This window comes from Camellia sinensis, chromosome 10 (assembly GCF_055761805.1).
Source record: "Camellia sinensis isolate YWXY chromosome 10, ASM5576180v1, whole genome shotgun sequence".
Taxonomy (NCBI): Eukaryota; Viridiplantae; Streptophyta; class Magnoliopsida; order Ericales; family Theaceae; genus Camellia; species Camellia sinensis.
This window is the reverse complement of record NC_138970.1, coordinates 1,558,277-1,568,969: the sequence shown is the minus strand read 5'-3', so window position 1 is coordinate 1,568,969 and position 10,693 is coordinate 1,558,277.

Below are 10,693 nucleotides of genomic sequence, written 5' to 3'. Positions count from 1 at the left end.
CAGATATGTAAATACGGCGTTTACTTACCATTTCTTGCACATTAGGGTTCGAACACTCGAGCACCTATACGGATTTTCCTGCACAGTGGCAGATATGTAAATACGGGGTTTACATACCATTTCTTGCGCATTACGGTTCGAACAGTCGAACACCTATACGGATTCTCCTGCACAGTGGCAGATATGTAAATATGGGGTTTCCATACCATTTCTTGCGCATTAGGGTTCGAACACTCGAACACCTATACGGATTCTCCTGCACAGTGGCAGATATGTAAATACTGCGTTTACTTACCATTTCTCACGCATTAGGGTTCGAACACTCGAACACCTATACAGATTGTCCTGCACAGTGGCAGATATGTAAATACGGGGTTTCCATACCATTTCTTGCGCATTACGGTTCGAAGACTCGAACACCTATACGGATTCTCCTGCACAGTGGCAGATATGTAAATGTGGGGTTTCCATACCATTTCTTGCGCATTAGGGTTCGAACACTCGAACACCTATACGGATTCTCCTGCACAGTGGCAGATATGTAAATACGGCGTTTACTTACCATTTCTCACGCATTAGGGTTCGAACAGTCGAACACCTATACAGATTGTCCTGCACAGTGGCAGATATGTAAATACGGGGTTTCCATACCATTTCTTGCGCATTACGGTTCGAAGACTCGAACACCTATACGGATTCTCCTGCACAGTGGCAGATATGTAAATACGGCATTTCCTTACCATTTCTCACGCATTAGGGTTCGAACACTCGAACACCTATACGGATTCTCCTGCACAATGGCAGATATGTAAATACGGGGTGTACATACCATTTCTTCCGCATTACGGTTTGAACACTCGAACACCTATACGGATTCTCCTGCACAGTGGCAGATATGTAAATACGGGGTTTCCATACCATTTCTTGCGCATTAGGGTTCGATCACTCGAACACCTATACGGATTCTCCTGCACAGTGGCAGATATGTAAATATGGGGTTTCCATACCATTTCTTGCGCATTTGGGTTCGAACACTCGAACACCTATACGGATTCTCCTGCACAGTGGCAGATATGTAAATATGGGGTTTCCATACCATTTCTTGCGCATTAGGGTTCGAACACTCGAACACCTATACGGATTCTCCTGCACAGTGGCAGATATGTAAATACGGCGTTTACATGCCATTTCTTGCGCATTACGGTTCGAACACTCGAACACCTATACGGATTCTCCTGCACAGTGGCAGATATGTAACTACGGGGTTTACATACCATTTCTTGCGCATTACGGTTCGAACAGTCGAACACCTATACGGATTCTCCTGCACAGTGGCAGATATGTAAATATGGGGTTTCCATACCATTTCTTGCGCATTAGGGTTCGAACACTCGAACACCTATACGGATTCTCCTGCACAGTGGCAGATATGTAAATACGACGTTTACATACCATTTCTTGCGCATTAGGGTTCGAACACTCGAACACCTATACGGATTCTCCTGCACAGTGGCAGATATGTAAATACGGCGTTTACTTACCATTTCTTGCGCATTAGGGTTCGAACACTCGAACACCTATACGGATTTTCCTGCACAGTGGCAGATATGTAAATACGGGGTTTACATACCATTTCTTGCGCCTTACGGTTCGAACACTCGAACACCTATACGGATTCTCCTGCACAGTGGCAGATATGTAAATATGGGGTTTCCATACCATTTCTTGCGCATTAGGGTTCGAACACTCGAACACCTCTACGGATTCTCCTGCACAGTGGCAGATATGTAAATACGGCGTTTACTTACCATTTCTCACGCATTAGGGTTCGAACACTCGAACACCTATACAGATTGTCCTGCACAGTGGCAGATATGTAAATACGGGGTTTCCATACCATTTCTTGCGCATTACGGTTCGAAGACTCGAACACCTATACGGATTCTCCTGCACAGTGGCAGATATGTAAATACGGCGTTTCCTTACCATTTCTCACGCATTAGGGTTCGAACACTCGAACACCTATACGGATTCTCCTGCACAGTGGCAGATATGTAAATACGGGGTGTACATACCATTTCTTGCGCATTACGGTTCGAACACTCGAACACCTATACGGATTCTCCTGCACAGTGGCAGATATGTAAATACGGGGTTTCCATACCATTTCTTGCGCATTAGGGTTCGAACACTCGAACACCTATACGGATTCTCCTGCACAGTGGCAGATATGTAAATATGGGGTTTCCATACCATTTCTTGCGCATTTGGGTTCGAACACTCGAACACCTATACGGATTCTCCTGCACAGTGGCAGATATGTAAATATGGGGTTTCCATACCATTTCTTGCGCATTAGGGTTCGAACACTCGAACACCTATACGGATTCTCCTGCACAGTGGCAGATATGTAAATACGGCGTTTACATGCCATTTCTTGCGCATTACGGTTCGAACACTCGAACACCTATACGGATTCTCCTGCACAGTGGCAGATATGTAACTACGGGGTTTACATACCATTTCTTGCGCATTACGGTTCGAACAGTCGAACACCTATACGGATTCTCCTGCACAGTGGCAGATATGTAAATATGGGGTTTCCATACCATTTCTTGCGCATTAGGGTTCGAACACTCGAACACCTATACGGATTCTCCTGCACAGTGGCAGATATGTAAATACGGCGTTTACATACCATTTCTTGCGCATTAGGGTTCGAACACTCGAACACCTATACGGATTCTCCTGCACAGTGGCAGATATGTAAATACGGCGTTTACTTACCATTTCTTGCGCATTAGGGTTCGAACACTCGAACACCTATACGGATTTTCCTGCACAGTGGCAGATATGTAAATACGAGGTTTACATACCATTTCTTGCGCATTACGGTTCGAACACTCGAACACCTATACGGATTCTCCTGCACAGTGGCAGATATGTAAATATGGGGTTTCCATACCATTTCTTGCGCATTAGGGTTCGAACACTCGAACACCTATACGGATTCTCCTGCACAGTGGCAGATATGTAAATACGGCGTTTACTTACCATTTCTCACGCATTAGGGTTCGAACACTCGAACACCTATACAGATTGTCCTGCACAGTGGCAGATATGTAAATACGGGGTTTCCATACCATTTCTTGCGCATTACGGTTCGAAGACTCGAACACCTATACGGATTCTCCTGCACAGTGGCAGATATGTAAATACGGCGTTTCCTTACCATTTCTCACGCATTAGGGTTCGAACAGTCGAACACCTATACGGATTCTCCTGCACAGTGGCAGATTTGTAAATACGGGGTGTACATACCATTTCTTGCGCATTACGGTTCGAACACTCGAACACCTATACGGATTCTCCTGCACAGTGGCAGATATGTAAATACGGGGTTTCCATACCATTTCTTGCGCATTAGGGTTCGAACACTCGAACACCTATACGGATTCTCCTGCACAGTGGCAGATATGTAAATATGGGGTTTCCATACCATTTCTTGCGCATTAGGGTTCGAACACTCGAACACCTATACGGATTCTCCTGCACAGTGGCAGATATGTAAATATGGGGTTTCCATACCATTTCTTGCGCATTAGGGTTCGAACACTCGAACACCTATACGGATTCTCCTGCACAGTGGCAGATATGTAAATACGGCGTTTACATGCCATTTCTTGCGCATTACGGTTCGAACACTCGAACACCTATACGGATTCTCCTGCACAGTGGCAGATATGTAAATACGGGGTTTACATAGCATTTCTTGCGCATTACGGTTCGAACAGTCGAACACCTATACGGATTCTCCTGCACAGTGGCAGATATGTAAATATGGGGTTTCCATACCATTTCTTGCGCATTAGGGTTCGAACACTCGAACACCTATACGGATTTTCCTGCACAGTGGCAGATATGTAAATACGGCGTTTACATACCATTTCTTGCGCATTAGGGTTCGAACACTCGAACACCTATACGGATTCTCCTGCACAGTGGCAGATATGTAAATACGGCGTTTACTTACCATTTCTTGCGCATTAGGGTTCGAACACTCGAACACCTATACGGATTTTCCAACACAGTGGCAGATATGTAAATACGGGGTTTACATACCATTTCTTGCGCATTACGGTTCGAACACTCGAACACCTACACGGATTCTCCTGCACAGCGGCAGATATGTAAATATGGGGTTTCCATACCATTTCTTGCGCATTAGGGTTCGAACACTCGAACACCTATACGGATTCTCCTGCACAGTGGCAGATATGTAAATACGGCGTTTACTTACCATTTCTCACGCATTAGGGTTCGAACACTCGAACACCTATACAGATTGTCCTGCACAGTGACAGATATGTAAATACGGGGTTTCCATACCATTTCTTGCGCATTACGGTTCGAAGACTCGAACACCTATACGGATTCTCCTGCACAGTGGCAGATATGTAAATACGGCGTTTCCTTACCATTTCTCACGCATTAGGGTTCGAACACTCGAACACCTATACGGATTCTCCTGCACAGTGGCAGATATGTAAATACGGGGTATACATACCATTTCTTGCGCATTACGGTTCGAACACTCGAACACCTATACGGATTCTCCTGCACAGTGGCAGATATGTAAATACGGGGTTTCCATACCATTTCTTGCGCATTAGGGTTCGAACACTCGAACACCTATACGGATTCTCCTGCACAGTGGCAGATATGTAAATATGGGGTCTCCATACCATTTCTTGCGCATTAGGGTTCGAACACTCGAACACCTATACGGATTCTCCTGCACAGTGGCAGATATGTAAATATGGGGTTTCCATACCATTTCTTGCGCATTAGGGTTCGAACACTCGAACACCTATACGGATTCTCCTGCACAGTGGCAGATATGTAAATATGGGGTTTCCATACCATTTCTTGCGCATTAGGGTTCGAACACTCGAACACCTATACGGATTCTCCTGCACAGTGGCAGATATGTAAATACGGCGTTTACATGCCATTTCTTGCGCATTACGGTTCGAACACTCGAACACCTATACGGATTCTCCTGCACAGTGGCAGATATGTAAATACGGGGTTTACATAGCATTTCTTGCGCATTACGGTTCGAACAGTCGAACACCTATACGGATTCTCCTGCACAGTGGCAGATATGTAAATATGGGGTTTCCATACCATTTCTTGCGCATTAGGGTTCGAACACTCGAACACCTATACGGATTTTCCTGCACAGTGGCAGATATGTAAATACGGCGTTTACATACCATTTCTTGCGCATTAGGGTTCGAACACTCGAACACCTATACGGATTCTCCTGCACAGTGGCAGATATGTAAATACGGCGTTTACTTACCATTTCTTGCGCATTAGGGTTCGAACACTCGAACACCTATACGGATTTTCCTACACAGTGGCAGATATGTAAATACGGGGTTTACATACCATTTCTTGCGCATTACGGTTCGAACACTCGAACACCTACACGGATTCTCCTGCACAGCGGCAGATATGTAAATATGGGGTTTCCATACCATTTCTTGCGCATTAGGGTTCGAACACTCGAACACCTATACGGATTCTCCTGCACAGTGGCAGATATGTAAATACGGCGTTTACTTACCATTTCTCACGCATTAGGGTTCGAACACTCGAACACCTATACAGATTGTCCTGCACAGTGACAGATATGTAAATACGGGGTTTCCATACCATTTCTTGCGCATTACGGTTCGAAGACTCGAACACCTATACGGATTCTCCTGCACAGTGGCAGATATGTAAATACGGCGTTTCCTTACCATTTCTCACGCATTAGGGTTCGAACACTCGAACACCTATACGGATTCTCCTGCACAGTGGCAGATATGTAAATACGGGGTATACATACCATTTCTTGCGCATTACGGTTCGAACACTCGAACACCTATACGGATTCTCCTGCACAGTGGCAGATATGTAAATACGGGGTTTCCATACCATTTCTTGCGCATTAGGGTTCGAACACTCGAACACCTATACGGATTCTCCTGCACAGTGGCAGATATGTAAATATGGGGTCTCCATACCATTTCTTGCGCATTAGGGTTCGAACACTCGAACACCTATACGGATTCTCCTGCACAGTGGCAGATATGTAAATATGGGGTTTCCATACCATTTCTTGCGCATTACGGTTCGAAGACTCGAACACCTATACGGATTCTCCTGCACAGTGGCAGATATGTAAATACGGCGTTTCCTTACCATTTCTCACGCATTAGGGTTCGAACACTCGAACACCTATACGGATTCTCCTGCACAGTGGCAGATATGTAAATACGGGGTGTACATACCATTTCTTGCGCATTACGGTTCGAACACTCGAACACCTATACGGATTCTCCTGCACAGTGGCAGATATGTAAATACGGGGTTTCCATACCATTTCTTGCGCATTAGGGTTCGAACACTCGAACACCTATACGGATTCTCCTGCACAGTGGCAGATATGTAAATATGGAGTTTCCATACCATTTCTTGCGCATTAGGGTTCGAACACTCGAACACCTATACGGATTCTCCTGCACAGTGGCAGATATGTAAATATGGGGTTTCCATACCATTTCTTGCGCATTAGGGTTCGAACACTCGAACACCTACACGGATTCTCCTGCACAGTGGCAGATATGTAAATACGGCGTTTACATGCCATTTCTTGCGCATTACGGTTCGAACACTCGAACACCTATACGGATTCTCCTGCACAGTGGCAGATATGTAAATACGGGGTTTACATACCATTTCTTGCGCATTACGGTTCGAACAGTCGAACACCTATACGGATTCTCCTGCACAGCGGCAGATATGTAAATATGGGGTTTCCATACCATTTCTTGCGCATTAGGGTTCGAACAGTCGAACACCTATACGGATTCTCCTGCACAGTGGCAGATATGTAAATACGGCGTTTACATACCATTTCTTGCGCATTAGGGTTCGAACACTCGAACACCTATACGGATTCTCCTGCACAGTGGCAGATATGTAAATACGGCGTTTACTTACCATTTCTTGCGCATTAGGGTTCGAACACTCGAACACCTATACGGATTTTCCTGCACAGTGGCAGATATGTAAATACGGGGTTTACATACCATTTCTTGCGCATTACGGTTCGAACACTCGAACACCTACACGGATTCTCCTGCACAGTGGCAGATATGTAAATATGGGGTTTCCTTACCATTTCTCACGCATTAGGGTTCGAACACTCGAACACCTATACGGATTCTCCTGCACAGTGGCAGATATGTAAATACGGGGTGTACATACCATTTCTTGCGCATTACGGTTCGAACACTCGAACACCTATACGGATTCTCCTGCACAGTGGCAGATATGTAAATACGGGGTTTCCATACCATTTCTTGCGCATTAGGGTTCGAACACTCGAACACCTATACGGATTCTCCTGCACAGTGGCAGATATGTAAATATGGGGTCTCCATACCATTTCTTGCGCATTAGGGTTCGAACACTCGAACACCTATACGGATTCTCCTGCACAGTGGCAGATATGTAAATACGGCGTTTACTTACCATTTCTCACGCATTAGGGTTCGAACACTCAAACACCCATACGGATTCTCCTGCACAGTGGCAGATATGTAAATACGGGGTTTACTTACCATTTCTCACGCATTAGGGTTCGAACACTCGAACACCTATACGGATTCTCCTGCACAGTGGCAGATATGTAAATACGGGGTGTACATACCATTTCTTGCGCATTACGGTTCGAACACTCGAACACCTATACGGATTCTCCTGCACAGTGGCAGATATGTAAATACGGGGTTTCCATACCATTTCTTGCGCATTAGGGTTCGAACACTCGAACACCTATACGGATTCTCCTGCACAGTGGCAGATATGTAAATACGGCGTTTACTTACCATTTCTTACGCATTAGGGTTCGAACACTCAAACACCTATACGGATTCTCCTGCACAGTGGCAGATATGTAAATACGGGGTTTACTTACCATTTCTCACGCATTAGGGTTCGAACACTCGAACACCTATACGGATTCTCCTGCACAGTGGCAGATATGTAAATACGGGGTGTACATACCATTTCTTACGCATTACGGTTCGAACACTCGAACACCTATACGGATTCTCCTGCACAGTGGCAGATATGTAAATACGGCGTTTACTTACCATTTCTCACGCATTAGGGTTCGAACACTCGAACACCTATACGGATTCTCCTGCACAGTGGCAGATATGTAAATACAGGGTTTACATACCATTTCTTGCGCATTACGGTTCGAACACTCAAACACCTATACGGATTCTACTGCACAGTGGCAGATATGTAAATATGGGGTTTCCATACCATTTCTTGCGCATTAGGGTTCGAACACTCGAACACCTATACGGATTCTCCTACACAGTGGCAGATATGTAAATACGGCGTTTACTTACCATTTCTCACGCGTTAGGGTTCGAACACTCGAACACCTATACGGATTCTCCTGCACAGTGGTAGATATGTAAATACGGGGTTTACTTACCATTTCTCACGCATTAGGGTTCGAACACTCGAACACCTATACGGATTCTCCTGCACAGTGGCAGATATGTAAATACGGGGTTTCCATACCATTTCTTGCGCATTAGGGTTCGAACACTCGAACGCCTATACGGATTCTCCTGCACAGTGGCAGATATGTAAATACGGCGTTTACATACCATTTCTTGCGCATTACGGTTCGAACACTCGAACACCTATACGGATTCTCCTGCACAGTGGCAGATATGTAAATATGGGGTTTCCATAGCATTTCTTGCGCATTAGGGTTCGAACACTCGAACACCTATACGGATTCTCCTGCACAGTGGCAGATATGTAAATACGGCGTTTACATGCCATTTCTTGAGCATTACAGTTCGAACACTCGAACACCTATACGGATTCTACTGCACAGTGGCAGATATGTAAATATGGGGTTTCCATACCATTTCTTGCGCATTAGGGTTCGAACACTCGAACACCTATACGGATTCTCCTACACAGTGGCAGATATGTAAATACGGCGTTTACTTACCATTTCTCACGCGTTAGGGTTCGAACACTCGAACACCTATACGGATTCTCCTGCACAGTGGTAGATATGTAAATACGGGGTTTACTTACCATTTCTCACGCATTAGGGTTCGAACACTCGAACACCTATACGGATTCTCCTGCACAGTGGCAGATATGTAAATACGGGGTTTCCATACCATTTCTTGCGCATTAGGGTTCGAACACTCGAACGCCTATACGGATTCTCCTGCACAGTGGCAGATATGTAAATACGGCGTTTACATACCATTTCTTGCGCATTACGGTTCGAACACTCGAACACCTATACGGATTCTCCTGCACAGTGGCAGATATGTAAATATGGGGTTTCCATAACATTTCTTGCGCATTAGGGTTCGAACACTCGAACACCTATACGGATTCTCCTGCACAGTGGCAGATATGTAAATACGGCGTTTACATGCCATTTCTTGAGCATTACAGTTCGAACACTCGAACACCTATACGGATTCTCCTGCACAGTGGCAGATATGTAAATATGGGGTTTCCATACCATTTCTTGCACATTAGGGTTCGAACACTCGAACACCTATACGGATTCTCCTGCACAGTGGCAGATATGTAAATACGGCGTTTACTTACCATTTCTCACGCATTAGGGTTCGAACACTCGAACACCTATACGGATTCTCCTGCACAGTGGCAAATATGTAAATACGGCGTTTACTTACCATTTCTCACGCATTAGGGTTCGAACACTCGAACACCTATACGGATTCTCCTGCACAGTGGCAGATATGTAAATACAGGGTTTACATACCATTTCTTGCGCATTACGGTTCGAACACTCAAACACCTATACGGATTCTACTGCACAGTGGCAGATATGTAAATATGGGGTTTCCATACCATTTCTTGCGCATTAGGGTTCGAACACTCGAACACCTATACGGATTCTCCTGCACAGTGGCAGATATGTAAATACGGCGTTTACTTACCATTTCTCACGCATTAGGGTTCGAACACTCAAACACCCATACGGATTCTCCTGCACGGTGGCAGATATGTAAATACGGGGTTTACTTACCATTTCTCACGCATTAGGGTTCGAACACTCGAACACCTATACGGATTCTCCTGCACAGTGGCAGATATGTAAATACGGGGTGTACATACCATTTCTTGCGCATTACGGTTCGAACACTCGAACACCTATACGGATTCTCCTGCACAGTGGCAGATATGTAAATACGGGGTTTCCATACCATTTCTTGCGCATTAGGGTTCGAACACTCGAACACCTATACGGATTCTCCTGCACAGTGGCAGATATGTAAATACGGCGTTTACTTACCATTTCTTACGCATTAGGGTTCGAACACTCAAACACCTATACGGATTCTCCTGCACAGTGGCAGATATGTAAATACGGGGTTTACTTACCATTTCTCACGCATTAGGGTTCGAACACTCGAACACCTATACGGATTCTCCTGCACAGTGGCAGATATGTAAATACGGGGTGTACATACCATTTCTTGCGCATTACGGTTCGAACACTCGAACACCTATACGGATTCTCCTGCACAGTGGCAGATATGTAAAT